This window comes from Giraffa tippelskirchi, chromosome 10 (genome assembly GCF_054371585.1).
Source record: "Giraffa tippelskirchi isolate mGirTip1 chromosome 10, T2T-mGirTip1v1.2.pri, whole genome shotgun sequence".
In the NCBI taxonomy this organism is placed as follows: Eukaryota; Metazoa; Chordata; class Mammalia; order Artiodactyla; family Giraffidae; genus Giraffa; species Giraffa tippelskirchi.
Window position 1 is genome coordinate 126,312,642 of NC_137284.1, and position 12,805 is coordinate 126,325,446.

At 36.6% G+C, this 12,805-nt stretch overlaps 1 protein-coding gene and 1 non-coding gene across 2 annotated transcripts in view; both read right to left on the reverse strand.

The window, feature by feature from the left end:
• Window positions 1-12,805, reverse strand: part of POU6F2 (POU class 6 homeobox 2) — a 496,249-nt gene that overhangs the window by 360,119 nt on the left and 123,325 nt on the right. The gene's annotated exons all lie outside the window — the stretch shown is intronic.
• TRNAC-GCA (transfer RNA cysteine (anticodon GCA)) lies at window positions 5,923-5,994 on the reverse strand. Its single transcript has one exon. It is a non-coding gene; the product is annotated as a tRNA-Cys (tRNA).

Consider the following 12,805-nt stretch of genomic DNA (forward strand, 5'->3'; position numbering starts at 1 on the left):
ACCACCATATTATGAGGAATTCAACCACCATATTATGAGGAAGCCCAGGTCACATGAAGGAACACATAGGTATTCCAGTCAACAACCCTAGATAAAGTCCCAGACAATAGTCAGGACCAAACACCAGGCATGTGAAAAAACAAGCCTTCATATGATTCCAATTCCTAGCTTTTGAACTGCCTCAGTTGAAACCATGTGGAAGAGAAATGGCCTCTACCAATCACTTACCAAACTGAAGATTTGGGAGCAAAATAAATTTTGTCATTGTTTAAGCCACCAGGTTTTGATGTGGGTTGTAATGCAGCAATAGATAATGAGACTAAGCAATCATATCATTGTAACTAGAGTATTTGCACTTTAAGAATCAAGCAGTACTTTAAATCTAAATTTAGTAGAAGACCCTTAGGACTGGTGATGGACACTCTGGCTGGGTCTCAGGCCAGACAGGAGGAATGAAGGGAAGCAGCTATACAGTTTTAGCCTATGTAGTTTCCCTCAAGATCTCCCAGCTTTGCTAATTCCAAAGGCAGATTTCAGTATTTGTAATGAACACTCACCTGGCCCTACCACTTTGTCTACTAAGACCTAATTCTTTACTCTCATCCTATAAAGTTATAGCTGAACACAACTCTCTCCCTCTGTTCCTTTGCCCATGCTGTTTGCTCAACCTGGAATGCCTTCTCTGTTCTAACTTTGAGAAATCAACCTTAGAAAAATAGCTTATCTAAATACAGCTCTGGAGATCATGAGCATAGCAGTGTAAGAGTTCTTTAGTTTTAGGTAACGTGAACATTTTCCCTCCCGCCCTTCCTCTTTGGTAACCATGAGTTTGTTTTCTGTCTCTGAGTCTACTACTGTTGTGTAAATATGTTCACTTATGTCATTTTTTTGAGTCCCAATATAAGCGACATCATATATTTGTCGTTTTCTGACTTACTTCACTTAGTATGATCATCTCTAGGTCCTCACTTAAACAAAAAGAGAAAGGAAGAAAAAAGCCCTTGTCATAAGGGATTGGGGGTAGCTCACAGAGTGAAATGAAAAAGCTAATGATCTAGACCTCAGAAAAGATGATAACAAAGATTCTTCCAGGAATCAAGGTGGTAAAAACTAGTGACAGTCTCTGGGGTCACTACCACCTAGAGGTACTCTAGCTGCTTTTCAGACCTGGGGTCACTCAGTTCAGGAGTGATATTCCCAGAAGAGAGCACCTGACCATCTACTTTGACCACCTATCACATACAACTCCTTTGTCCAGGAGAAGATAGGACATCTTGTTTGATAGTTCCACTAGAACTGTATCCAACTGGAGAGGAGTAATTTGTCAAAATAACAACTACATATTGTCCACTCAATGTCCACCATCGCATATGAACCTTCAAACTAAGTCACAATCCCTTATTATTCATTCCAATAGGATTCCCACTTCTCTCACAGAGCATTTCTTACAATGGTAAATTACTAAATTTCTAGACAATCATCACTTCATATTTGAGTTCCCTATCATCTGTAAACTCCATGAAAAAAAATTCAATTCTAATTTGTCACTGTATTCTCAGCACCTAGGACAATACTAAGCACAAAGGTGCTCAATAAATATTTGTTGACTATGCGAAAAAACACTTATTTACCTCTGTTTTTTGTTTGTTTTGGCCACGTGGCAGGGCTTATGGGATCTTAGTTCCCAGACTAGGGATTGAACCCATGGCACCTGCAATGGAAGGGCAGAGTTTTTACCACTGGAATGCCAGAGAAGTCTCTTTATCTTTGCTTTGTCATTCATTTTTGTTAACAGACACACACACACACACACACACACACACACACACACACACATATTCTTACTTTAGTTGAATAGTAGACTCCTGTGGGTAGAGTCTATTTCCCCTTAATATTCAGTAAGTATTTACCAAGTGTGGATGATGTCCAGAAACATCCAATTCAGAAGCAGTTCGATTCAAAAAACATTTATCTGACACTTAAAATATGCAGGATCTATTATCTGTCCTCTGGAGGCTTGCTGCTCAACAAGGGAGGCAGACAAATGCATAAGTCATTGTATTACGAGGCAAACACTGGAAATGGCTGCAAAAGAGGTTAAAAAATGAGAGAACAGTTGGAAAGCAAGGGAAGGAAAGATTCCATTGTAATCTGGGAAAGCAGGAAACTTGGTCCAAAGATTTTTGACCACGAAAAAGGGTGGGCAGCAGACTGGGACACAATAAAGGTTTTTGAATAAATTAAACTCTCAATGAGTTCATAATGAGCAACTTAGAGATCACATCAAGATAGTAAATGGTTATTCGCACCTCACCCCTTTAACCTAATTGAAATGAAGTGATATTAGCTAACACGTGCTGCAAAATAGAGTCTATAGATTTTTCTCTAAAAGGCTGATATCTGATAGGAAAAAATGCATCTCTGAAGAATAAGAAGACCAAGAACCAAGATGTCCTTTCAAAGGGTAGCACAAAAGCATGGGGCCAATTGCCTTCAAGAACGCCTAATAGTTAGCACATCTATTTCAATGTTTAAATAAGAAGATAAACTATGAATGCTTAGGGGTGTTTAAGACTGTTAGAGTCTTGAGGATTTTGAGAAAGATTTTTAACCACTATGGAACACAAAAGCAGAAAAATCAGTTAAGCAAATAAACAAGCAAATCTTACCTGGAAGAAGCAATTCTTCTTCTAAGCACTGACTTTTAGTTAGGACAAATTAAGAGTGCAGCTTAACTTTTATGAAAAAATGAAAAATTGGAAGATTCAGCTATAAGGGGCAGTACTTGATGAAAGTATCTTCTGGGTGGTAGCCAGAAGGGAAAGGCATGGGAGAAGCACATCAGTGCTGGCTGACAGGCTCAGTAAATAAATCTGTACCCAACTCCTGGCATGGCCTGAAGAGGTGGGTTTTTTTCCCTTTGTACAATATAAACCCTGAAATAGACCCAATCTTGTATTAGTTTTCCCAATAGCATCTTTTCCATGCTGCCATTACCCAGTGGCACAGCAAAGTGGAGACAGAGCTGTTTGTTTACCCAGTAAGAAATTCACAAGGAAATAGTAACAAAAGCTGGGGCATGTAAAGGGAAAAATAATCTATACATTCAGAGAAGAAAGTCAAAACTGTCAAATAGACACATTATATGTGAAGGGGATGGTCATTGCCACTGGCTTCAAGAAGAGTTTGTCTCTTCTGCTTAATATGAACACAACCATGTACATTAATTCAATCTGAAAGCATGATTTAATATTTTTTAATATCACTGCTTATTTATTGACATGAATTGACACATTAATATGTAGTTTAAGAAATGCCAATAATTTCTGATAAATGTGCATAATGCATGAAAAAATATATAATTAAAAATATGTGAGGTTACCATGGTAACAACAACAACAGAAAGATTCTCCCTTGGTGATCCTGACCACTTTGGTATCTATAAAAGGAAGTAGGTTTTATTAATCTCAGCCAAAAGTCTCTAAATATCCTTAATAAAAGTAATAACACATTTTCCACAAATATGGCTTCAAATGTAAATTTAACCTATTCAAATATTCACAGCATGTGCAATTCTTAGTGGTATTGCACTGAAAGAGTTTTGAGATTGTTATCTTAGTTTTGGTTTATTCCTTTTTAAAAAAAAATGTGAAGAGTTCATTCTTGAATATTAGAAAGTCCTAACTAAACTTTGGCTATAAAAATCTCCAAAGGTATGAAGACACCATGGACTTCTATTTGCAGCCAAGTATCCAATACCTCATCAACACACAACTAACATTAGGAGAGAAGTGTTTGACTTTGGAGGCAAAAAGAGCTCCCCACTGGGGTGGAAAAGACACATAACCTAACTGAATCCAATTTATTTCTAGAGCAGAGATTACAGTCTTCCATTTTCAGCTGAAGTTTGGCTTTTGTGGAGAAAGTTAAATTCAAACAGCAGATCTGGTCATTAATATCTGATCCAGAATCTCTACAGGGTCACTTCTAAATATCAGAAAGATACATTTGGTCTAAGAAGTAGAGGAAAGTAACTCCTGTTTATTAAACACTCCCATGAGCAGGCACCTAACTTGTTTTCCTTTATGTAATCTTTAACACCCTGAGTGTGTGCTAAGTCACTTCAGTCATGTCCAACTCTTTGCGACCCTTGGGCTGTAGCCCACCAGGCTCCTCTGTCCATGGGATTCTCCAGGTAAAAATACTGGAGTGGGTTGCCATGCCCTCCTCCAGAGGATCTTCCTGACCCAGGGATCGAATCCACATCTATTATGTCTCCTGCATTGGCAGAAGTGTTCTTTACCTCTTGTGCCACCTGGGAAGTCCCTTTAACACCCTATCTGACTGTCATTCAAGCTCTTGTGTTACAGAAGAGGAAACAGAGACAAAAGAGGCATAGCTCTGAGCATAGGCCAAGAGCAGTGATTTGAACCCTGGTTACAATCTTTCTACTGTATCTTCTTCCCCTAGCTTCATGTGACTTCAATGGTATGTTTAACTCTCTCTGAAACGTTGCATAGTTCACCTTGATAAGGTTATATAGGCATCTTCTAAAACTCTCTGAGCATTTAACTGGAGGCCAATGCTACATTCCTCATTTGGTAACAATGCAGTCAAGGTGGAAAGAAATAACTGCTTGGCCTGAGAGCGGCGAGTTCCATCAGAGAGAAAATTGTCCACCTCAGAGGAACACCACCCAAACATAGTCCACTACCAGGGGATCCAGTTGAACTACAAGTTAGAGAAGCATTTGCTGTCGCCCACAGACATATGGTTTCATATCACTTCCCACTGCCAAAATTATTTTTTAAATTTTTATGATTTGAAAGAATCACATACTCCAACTTTTCAAATTTAGAAAAGAGGAAGATATGGAACTGTCCCTCCACCCTTGCTCACCACTTGGCCCACATGCTCTTCAAGATGAAGATCATCAAGTACTGTCCCTTCTAGAAACCGCTCATAATCTATCGCGAGTCTGAATCTTTTCCTGAACAGACTTTGGGAGAAAGCAGTGACTCACGTTCCTAAAGAAGGAAGGGTATTGTCATCAGAAGGAAACATGCACAGAATCTTTCTTTGGCCAAGAAAATTTAGGGGGCTGATGCTTCCCAGAAGCATGGCTCATTCCAAAGTCCTCACAATTTTGGTTGTTGGTTTTCGGATATCTGTTGCTAAAAATTAATCAAATTTTTTCTGAAAATGGCAAGTTCATTTTCAACTCTTAATAAAGTGTGGTAGGCTGGTGTTTGTTGGCTGCATTATAGGCACACAGTAGGGCTCTACGCATGTCATCTCATGTCAACCTCAAGACTTTCCTATAAAGTAAGTACCATCAGTAACTCATTTAGAGATGGGGAAGCTGAGGCTTCCCTGGTAGCTCAGACAGTAAAGAATCTGCCTGCAATGCAGGAGAACCAGGTTTGATTCCTGGGTCGGTAAGATCCCCTGGAGAAGGGAACGGTGACCCACTTCAGTATTCTTGCCTGAAAAATTCCATGGAAGAAGAGCCTGGTGGGCTCCAGTCCATGGGGTTGCAAAGAGTCCGACACCCCTGAGAAACTAATACACACAAGCTGAGGCTTAAACATTTTAATGTTCTCACAGGTAGCAGAGCCAGACTCAAATCCAACCAGCTCACTCCAGAGCCTTGCCCATTATATTACATTGTACAATAAACAAACAAGAACCTTGGAAGGATTGTAAAAGCAGGAGAGTAAAAGATAAACCGACTTCATGTACCCTTTGGATATGACTAAGAGACAATTGCTAAAGAATCGTGTTTGTTTTAAATCACAAGTGAAGTCGCTCAGTCGTGTCCGATTCTTTGGGACCCCATATGGACCCACCAGGCTCCTCCGTCCTTGGAATTTTTTAACCAAGAGTACTGGAGTGGGTTGCCATTTCCTTCTCCAGGGGATCTTCCCGACCCAGGAATCGAACCTGGGTCTTCCGCATTGCAGGCAGACGCTTTACCATCTGAGCCACCAGGGAATTCAATAAGCACCAAACTAGTGGAAACACTATGAACGTCTTCTGGCCTGAATTACTTCATAATCCTCTCTTCTTTCTCACTTTTTGGAGGTCATATTTTTTTCTAAATTCTTAGGTTATGACCAACAAATAACTTCTGGAATGCATAACAGTGAAGATTAAGATTTCCTGAAGAGTCTCATGACATGAAGAAGTAAATATAGAATGTCAGTGTATAATGTTGGGCTATTTACCAGTGGGGCCACCCTGTCTTGTTCATTTTGCATCCTCAGCATTCTGATAGTGGAAGCACTGGACTAGGTGATTGATTCTCTCTGATGATTCTCCACTGAGTCCTCAGAACACAGCTCCTTTCCACAAAGAGGATACTCACAAATATTTGTTGAATCGATGAATTGACTGTTGAATTTGTTAAAGGCATAAACTGTAGAGTAAAGAAAAGACTCATATAATAAGTAGGACAGATTATGGGTTTTAATTCTATTACACCATGCCGTAATTACATTGTATATATGCACAACTCCTTTGTTTTGATGTGTGAAAGTAGCACAAAGGTAAGAAAGTCAGTTTCAAAACACTTACTGCAAAGAAGAAAAATATAAGAAATGAAGTCACATAGAGTTGATGAAAATTCTTAGGAAAAGTAATTTCAAAGATTTAATATAGAAATGATCCCAGGATATCATGGTTTTGTTTTCATCAACTGTTTTATTTTGAGAGGAAAAACTGGTTCTTCTAACTCTGATAGACTTGCCCCCGCCCCACCACCAAAAATAAAAATAGAACGCTTCTTCGTATGGCTTTGTGAGTGTCAAAGAGCAAAGCAGGAAATGTGATGAATTTTGACAGAAAATAATAATAATCTCTAAAATTCCTTTATTTATTCTTTAGTATCCTCTCCAGAAAAGGGTATATATACTAAGAATGGCATAAAATGACAAATATAATAGCATTGTAATTTCAAAGAGTACAAAATGTTAAAAATTTGATAACCGTTGTAAACTAACCTCATAATTACATTTATATTGAAAGTGTCATCTTTTATCTTATATTAAATATATGAAATCAATTTTTAAAGTATTTAAAAATAATTTCACATATATATTTCTCTCCTCTGATAGGAACAGTTGTGCTATTTTGCTTTTACATTGCATGAAATATTTCATTATATAAGCTAATTTCAAATATTGTTATACTATAAGCATTAAATCAATTTTATGTTCACTTGTTAAATGTTCAAACATGGTCACATTAAAGGAGACAATTTTAGCTTTCAGCTATCTATTTGAAATTTTTAAGTCATCTTTTTTTTTTCTAGGCTGCAAAAGTGTATTACCAAATAAACTGACAAAATATCTCACCAACTAACATAAACGTGCAATTTTAATGCCTTCTAATCACACAAATCAATATGAGATTTTTGTGCTTGTGCATGACCTTTTTCAAATTATCCCCCCATTTTGGCTGAATCAGAACGAGTGTGGGCTATTTGATAAAAAACCCTAAGTGTGTGAAATAAGAGCCCTCGCCTCTTCTGCCAGACTCCTCTTGACAGAAAGATGATAGAAGCATCACATCCCTGAGAGAGTAAATGCAAACTGACAAGAGATGAGCCTTTAGATGTTGAATATAATCTTGAATTGTGCTTGAAGTGTCTTATTATCTTGTCTTTTGATGTCTGAAGGGGTGGCTCATTGTTAGAAAAAGGAAAACCCTCACGCATCTTTGCCATCTTTAAAAATTGTTTGGCCTTTAACAACTGCTCTTCCAGAGAATGTCCATTTCTCCTGACAATAAATATGGCAGGTCGTCGGCAAGTGACAAACAATTTACTTTACATGCCACACTTTTATGGGTTTTGAGAGCTCATGTGGAAGTGTATTTTAAAAAGCCCAGAGAAATTAGCAGTATTACCAATGTTAAGAAGATTGATATCTGTGGGCATAAACTGATGTGAAGTTACTTGTCCTGGTTATTTCCTGCTGCTTCTGGTTTTATATTTCATGGGTGCCAGATTCAAAATTCAGGTTCTTTATTTAACAATGACTAAAAATAGTCAGGGAAAATAAAAAAGCAATCACGAAGTCTGAGATCTCAGGAAGGAAATGTACTCATACCGATTTCCAGGGCACATGGGCACTACTCAGAACAGTATATGAACAAAAATCCTTTTTCTAAGTAGGATACTCAGATCAACATTGAGCTTGCTGAATTTTGCCTTTTATCTCAGACCCTTCAGCACTTTTTAATTTTTGCCGTCCTTCTGGGTACCCTTCGCCCTTCATATCTACCATTTGTCTTGTGATTTTTGTTTTAACTTAAAAGTTTAATGATGTTCCCAGTCAATAGGATTCCTTAGCAGCTAAATCACAGTCATGCTAGCTTTCTGTCACCTAGCCAGATTTTGTGAAAGCTTTCAAGATCTTTTCTCAGACCTCCGTCACTCTAAGAATCCATAAGAATTCTCAAAAGGACCATAAACTGTTACAAGGTTCAGGTTATTGTATCATTATAAAAACATATTGATACACTACAGACGACAAGACAGGTAGCTACCATCCTAGGCTAATACAATCATGTCAATGCCATTAGCAATCTCCAATCTGAGCAGTTCTTTTTTTTTTTTCATTAAAGCAGGCAGCTGTAGACATTAATTCCTTTTAAAGTAATGCTTAATTTCAACACTTTTCTGATTGCCTGCAGATTCCTATTAAATTGTTGCAGAATTACTATGAGCATGAAATATAATTGGAGAAGTAAAGATTCAAGACTAAAGTGAAGAAATAGACTTGTATAGCTGAAAATTTGAGCAATTCCTTAGGTAGCTCTTAAGATTAAAATCTACCTTAATTTTAGAAGTCAGAATAAGATGAGCTAATCTACATCTAAAACAACGGTGCATGTTGCTTTCCAAAACTGTATGAAAGTTTTCCCACAAAAATCAGATAATCCCTATCTTGAATATTTATCCCTGCATACATAACAGTGAAGTACATAAATATAATTAAACAGAGCCATTAAAGTGTTAGCTTTATTTGATATTCCTTTCATGCTTCTCATTTTGAAAATTGGATATTTCCTTTTGGACACATTTCTATTCTGCAATATTTTACTAAATGAAATTAGATATGCTAAAGAAAAAAAATTCAGGTTTGGAAAAGGGCATGTCACCCTACAAACCACTTCTGCATCTGTACACTTTTTAGTATGGGAAAAAAATGTGTTTTCCCATTTGATTTTTTATTCTCTTCTACCCTTGGTTGGTTTTACAAGAATTCATTGTGCAATAATAATTTTTCATGCTTTTTAAACAGCTTCAAATGTTTGCATTTTTAAATCAAATTAATCCTCAGCCCCTCTTCTACTTTAACCATGATGATTCTCTCATGCAATAAGTAACCCCAAACCATTAATTTATAAAAATACATCTTGCCATATTGATATGAAAAGACAAATCACCACATATATGGCCATCAAGAACTGCAAAAGGAGATTAATTACACCCCACTATTTTAAAAGCAAATGTTTAAAATGTGATTTCTTTTCATGCATCAACCACCCATTATATCTTGCTATGTGTATATGTAAATATATTTTTAGGCACATGTAATTCTTATAGAAATGTGTAACCAAAATTGTGCTTACTGCCTATTGCACAAATGCCTTTTACTTTAAAAAAGAAAAAGATAAATATTACATTGCAGCATATGTATATTCCACAAGTAGACAAATATTTAAGTTCCCAATATTTAGAGTTTTCTTTAGCATGGGCAAGTTTCGCATGTTTTTAAAATATGTATCTGTTCCGTATAAATCAAACTGTATAGAAACCCCCAAATCTCTTTACTGAACTAAATTGCACAAATTCTGAGAAATCCTGTTGTCTCCTCTGCTCAGTGAATAGCAGGTTCAAAGAAGACACTGGAGCTTGGATTACAGCCCAACTGTGCCTGAAGCAATGCTATAATATAACTAGTTGTCCTTTATTGGCAAGCTATTAATTTTATCTGGTAACAATTTTTTAAAATATACATAGGTATGGGAGAAGGACATTTAAGCGATATGTGGATACCTTTCTTAATTTTATGATAGAGAAAATACATGCATATTACAGATTTAGCAAGACAATTTGAAATATCACACAAACACAGGAGGAAGAACAGAGAACACACAGTAGACACTCACAAATGCTTTACATGGTAGTGTTACATTCATTCACTGTGCATTCATAGTGCCTTAGAAGGAAAATGGAGGAAAACAGAGATAAAATATAGAAGTGATAAGAAAATGGAAAATGTGCATTGTTAATTTAAAACACTGTATCAATACTGATCTTTAAATATGGGTTTCTTGACTTTCGCAAGCTTTTATCTCACCTGAGTTTTTTTTTCCCCTCATTAATAGGATGAAATTAAAATAACACAAGATATTTGAAAAGTACATCAATCTGGAAAATACTATTATTTCACAGAAAAAGATAAAGCACTCAGAACACATTCATTAAATTGTTTTATTGTTTCACGTCAGGTGTCATTGGTCCATAATAAATGTCCTAAAAATATCTTAATATTTTACCTCATTCTCAGGCTAAACTAGCAGGTTTTAAATTATTCACTGTCTTAAGGAATGCAGGTTTCATTATAGAATCCCATTTTCAAATGGTCTTCAGTACAACAAAACTCTCAAGTTTATGTAATGTATTTAATTATGTAATGATGTTACTTAGTTTTTTAATTGTAATATGATCATTTTTCTCCTATTTTTAAATAGTTTTGATAGCAGTACAGTCCTCTAATAAAAGTGACTCATACTATATTAGCTATTTTGTTCCAGGTATGTTGTTTCATTTTAATGAAAATAAAAACCAGTATGTTCTTGCCACTCTAAGACCTTAAAAGCACTTTAAGTTTGAGCTTAGACTCTCTTTTAAAAACGCAAATGAAATATATATATATATATTTTTTCATTTAATATCTAGGTTTTTTTTTTTAAGTATCAGTTAACAATTAAAAAGAGGAGTTATGTGCCTTGACTAGGATGGTTTTTAAAAATGATCTTTGAGCACTTACTCAAAAAGCTAATTACCATTTCTCTGAGAATGACAAATTTCTTCAACCAAAAGTGATTCAGTGCTACTTTTCCTGACCTCTGCGTTCACATTAAAAAGGATTGGTCCATTTTTGATAGCTCACGATAGTGTCACAACATAAACTAAGAGATGTAGCCAAACTAGTGTGCCCTTGTATCATATTTGTAGACAATCTGATTTTTTTTTAAGGTGGACTATCTTTTTCTTATATCATTTTTTATTGAAGTATAGTTAATTTAAAATGCTGTGTTTGTTTCAAGTGTACAGCAAAGTGATTCAGTTACAAAAGTTATATGTACTCATATATATTTTCTTTTTCAGATTATTTTCCATTATAGATTATTACTAGATATTGAGCAGAGTTCCCTGTGTTATACGGTAGGTCTTCATTGTTTATCTGTTTTATATACAATAGTGTGTATATGTTAATCCCAAATTCCTAATTTATCTCCCCCTCACCTCCTGATCGGAGAAGGCAATGGCACCCCACTCCAGTACTCTTGCCTGGAAAATCCCATGGACGGAGGAGCCTGGTAGGCTGCAGCCCATGGGGTCGCTAAGAGTCGGACATGACTGAGCGACTTCACTTTCACTTTTCCCTTTCATGCACTGGAGAAGGAAATGGCAACCCACTCCAGTATTCTTGCCTGGAGAATTCCAGGGACGGCGGAATCTGGTGGGCTGCCGTCTATGGGATCGCACAGAGTCGGACACGACTGAAGCGACTTAGCAGCAGCAGCAGTAGCACCTCCTGCTATTCCCTTTTGTAACCATAAATTTGTTTTCTATTTATGTGAGTCTATTTTTGTTTTGTAAATAAGTTCACTTGTATCATTTTTTTTAAGATACATTTTCTCTTGATTTTGAGAAGCAGAAGGTGAGAGTTTACATTTCAAACACTGAGTCAGGTCAATAGGTTTAATAAACATACCTCATCAGAAGCCCCCAGAATGCCAAAGCCCAAGTAGTCCATTATGAATGAATTTTAATATAAACATTACTTGAAGCTATTTTCAAAGAAAAGCCCAGTGTTGACAGATTTAGAACCTCATTCAGGCTCATCGCATAGGGTATATGTGCAACAGTAAAATACCATTTCAAAACAAACTATGCTCACTTATTTCCTTCTCAAAGAAAAGACATTGGAAATTTAAAAGGGAAAAACATTTAAAAAGTAAGACTGAAATGGCTTTCATAAAACGACAGCTGAACAAAAACACCAGCGAAGTTCAGAACCTAGGAAGGCAATAAACAAGAAAATTTCAGAGCCACTTTGGATATTAAAGAGAAACCCATCCACCCATCCAGTGGAGAATGGCAACTGTCTCTATGAGCTTTCTCTAGATACCTCTGCCTTTGGATATTTTTAAAAAATTTATTAACCTGACAGCAGAAAACTTTACATAGATTGCCCCCTGACAGGGTGCCAGTTTGGTATAAACACTTTACTATGTTTGGGTTGCCATTTCCTTCTCCAATGTTTTTCTTTAGCATAAGAAAATCAAGAAACATGAGAAGTGGAGCCAGGTGCAAATTTGGGCAAATGCGCTGGGGCCTCCGACGGCTCCCACTCCCAGAGAGGCCCCGGATGATCAGGAGCAGCCCAATAGCAGAGCTGCATCCTTCATCCTTCCTCCTTCACATCTACTTTCTTTTTAATGTGTGAATGTCTGATGTATTATTAATCCCCAAACATAAACCATCAAGTCTCCAATCAAAGAA